This window comes from Tenrec ecaudatus, chromosome X (genome assembly GCF_050624435.1).
Source record: "Tenrec ecaudatus isolate mTenEca1 chromosome X, mTenEca1.hap1, whole genome shotgun sequence".
NCBI lineage: Eukaryota > Metazoa > Chordata > Mammalia > Afrosoricida > Tenrecidae > Tenrec > Tenrec ecaudatus.
In genome coordinates this window covers 163,753,974-163,757,680 of record NC_134548.1, presented here as the reverse complement: position 1 = coordinate 163,757,680, position 3,707 = coordinate 163,753,974, and the positions used below count along the sequence as shown (strand labels likewise).

At 43.9% G+C, this 3,707-nt stretch overlaps 1 pseudogene; it reads left to right on the top strand.

Annotated features, from left to right (window-relative positions):
* Window positions 1-2,478: 2,478 nt before the first annotated feature.
* LOC142434098 (large ribosomal subunit protein uL18m pseudogene) lies at window positions 2,479-3,021 on the top strand (annotated as a pseudogene).
* The last annotated feature ends 686 nt before the right edge of the window (window positions 3,022-3,707 follow it).

Below are 3,707 nucleotides of genomic sequence, written 5' to 3'. Positions count from 1 at the left end.
GGCTGAAATTTTCGGAAAATGGAAAACTGCATGACTGGGGAAAAAAACCCCAAAGTGGTCCTGAGGAATTGTTTTCTATTACAAAGCACCTACTCATTGTTTGAAGGTAACATGGGCTATCCCACTCAAATTTTATAGGGGAACCCCACTCCATCCACACTATAGTCCTGATTTTGGTCTATCAGCTTTTTTTTGGGTTTGTGTCTCACAACTTGAAGAATATTTACAAGGAACATAATTTGAATTCCCCCAAGGATGAATCAACTGCTGTTTGACATGGTATCAATAGAAGAGTGCAGAATTCTTTGGTGAATGCTTAGACAGATGAGAACACTACTTTCAGATGTGTGTAGACGCACTACCCAGATGTGTGTAGATAGGGCCTGGCTGATCTATGGTGACTCCCTCCCCCGAAGAAGGCATTGCAGAGGTCAGAACTGAATATATAGCCTGGGAAGAGAGACAGGTCTGTCTAGACCACATGGGAGCCGAGGGAGGGAGGGAGGGAGGGAGAGAGAGAGAGAGAGAGAGAGAGAGAGAGAGAGAGAGAGAGAGAGAGAGAGAGAGAGAGAACCCCAGGGATGACATCTCTGCTCAGAGCAGCCAATGCACAGAGCAGACCGTAGGTCCAGTCTCACCACGAGACATAACTTTCCCTCACTGACCCATTGCACTACAGGGGACAGAACTATAGACACCATGTGAAAAGTGTGCCTGGTCTGCCCCATTGACAGTGGGGTGAAACATGAAGGGAGTGCAATAGGGCAGCAAGGGTATCAAAGTAACCAAGTCCCAAAGGAATCCTGAAAATAGACTTCTGATTCAGGGGACAGGGCTTGTCACCTCATTAGACTTGATCAGAAAACATACATAATGGTCAGCAGACAGACCTGGAACTATCTATTTTTTTGTTAGTTTGTTTTTCTTTTTCTGTCCCTGTTGCCCTATGTCTATCTACATAAGACAGGCAGGATGAGCAATCCCTAGGAGAAAACAATGGGACCAGTGGTTCCGGGGGTACATGGGAGAGGAGGGGGGGCAGTGGGAGTGGGGAGCCAACAAACTCAGGGATAAGGGAAGAACAAGAAATCTAAAATTGATGGTGAGGAGGGTTTATAATGCTGGGTGGGGTTTAATCAAGTGCAATCAAGTATCCGAGTGAGAGCCGAATTACTGAGAGCTGAATGGAGGGTGAGCATGGCAGTGGGGTAGGAGGAAGGTGAAAGGAAATAGAGCAAAGAAATAGGAGGCAAAAGCTTTTTATAGAGGTATAGCTATAGGCATATATAGATGTAAACATATTAATTTGTAATGAAAGGGATAGAGGCCAATGAATATGTCAAGTGTTAAGATAGAAGACGGACTTTGGGCCTCTACTCAAGTACTCCCTTAACACAAGAAAACTTTGTTCTAATAATCTGGCATTCATTGATACTCACCTTCCTGACATGATCACTAAAGAAAAAAAAAATGGGTACATAAGCAAATGTGGTGAAGAGAGCAGATGGTGCCCAGCCATCAAAAGATATAGTGTCTGGGGACTTAAAGGCTTGAGATTAAACAAGCAGCCATCCAGCAGGGAAGCCCATAAGCCCACATGGAAGCATACCAGCCTGTGTGATCATGAGGTGTTGATGGGATCAGGTATAAGGTATTAAAATATTCAAAACAAACAAACAACTATATTGATGTGAAGGAGGGGGGTTGGAGTGGAGACCCAAAGACCATCTGTATATAATTCAGCATCCCCCACAGAAGGGTAATAAGGAAGGGAGGATTCAACCATGCTGCAGTATAGCACTGACGAAACACATGTCATTACTCTAGTTCCTGGATGCTTTCTCCTCCCACTGCCATGTCTCAGTTCTACCTTAAAAATCCGGCTAAACCAGAAAACACACATTGGTACAGAGTTCTTGACACATGGAATTCAGGACAGATAACCCCCTCAGGAACAGTAGTGAGAGTGGCGATATCATGAGGGTAGAGGGATGGCCAGGGAGGGGAAGGGGGGAGAAAGGGGGAACCCATCACAAGGTTGGATATATAGCACTGCCCCCCTTGAAGGGGAAAAATAGCAGATGTGGGTGAAGGAAGACAATGGGCAGTATAAGATATGAAATAATAATCACAATATATAATTGATCACGGATTCACGAGAGTGGGAAGGTGGGGGAGGGAGGGGTAAAAGAGGAGTTGATATCAAGGGCCCAAGTAGAAAATGTTTTGGGAATGATGATGGCAACTTGTGTACAAATATGCTTGATACAATGGATGGATGGAATATTATAAGAGCTGTAAGAGCCCCCAATAAAATGATTTAATAAAATAAATAGAAATAGAAAACAATGAGTTATACCATCATACACCCATACACACATGAAGTAGTGTGTAGACACAGAGGTGCTCCTAGAATCCAGATGGCTGCGGGGTCCTGCTGCTGAGACCCCAGGGGAGGAGCAGCGAGGAAGGCGCTTGATGGTGCTTTGCTCTTGGTTCAGGGTGGCATTGTCAGTTTCCAGAAACCCCGAGCTTGAGTGTGCGGCCCTGTCAACCAGTCCTCAGCCGGCAAGGAATGCTGAAGTGGCCCCTGTGGATAATGAAGCTGTTGCCCCCGAGTTCACGACCCGGAATCCCCAGAACCTGGAACTCTTGGCAGAAGCCATGAAAGAACGAGGTTGGGGAACAGTGTAGCCCTTTCGGGAGTTCTGGCACAGATTGCGAGTTATACGGACTCAGCATCATGTCGAAGCATTTGTTGAGCATCGGAATGGCAAGCTTGTGGTCTCACCATCCACTCGTGAATGGCCTATTAAAAAGCACCTGTAGCGGACCACAAATATGGGGGCCTGTGAGAGTATAGGGCAAATACTGGCAGAGCGAGGCTTAAGGGCAGGGATCAACTTCATGATCTACCAGCCCACCCCTTGGGCGGCAGCCTCAGGCTTAATCCAGCGACTGCAAAATGCTATGACAGAAGGTGGGGTGATGCTACAGAAACCTCGAAGAATCTATCAGTAGAATAGAAACTATCACGGTTTTTGAACTTGTAAATAGAAGAAATCAATGCAAACACCACCAGCTTGGACTTTTTAGAATATAAGCAACAGAGGGATATTGTTTGTAATAAAACTCACACTCCCCTCACCCCCTTCAAGAAAAAAGAGTGTATAGACCCAGATGGATGATACATCAAGAAACAATAGCTATATATTTTGATAGTTTGGCTTAATGAAGATCTCTATTTTAGTAGCAATACTTTTTGACTTACCCTCATCTATCTGCTAAGGACTTTTATCTGGAATAATAAACAGATAATCCACTTAAAAATGGCAAAGACCCCGAGAAACGTTTCTCCAAACATGATTTACAGATGACCAATAAATACATGAAAGAATACTCAGCATCTTTAAGCCACCAAAGGAATTCAAATAAAAATTCCACCTAGAAGGATGGCTATAATCAACATGACAGATAAAATAAAATGTGTTGAAGCTATATGGAAAATGAAATACTGAACATGGCATAACATAGATGGATCTTGAAAACATTTTACTGAGTAACATATGTCCATCAAGCAGAATCATAGAGTGTGTGATTCCATTAATATCCAGAATAGGTAAATCCATAGAGGCAGAAAGTGGACTAGTGGTTTCCTATGGCTGGAGAAGGGCTATGTTAATAGGTATAGAGTTTCTTATGTTAGT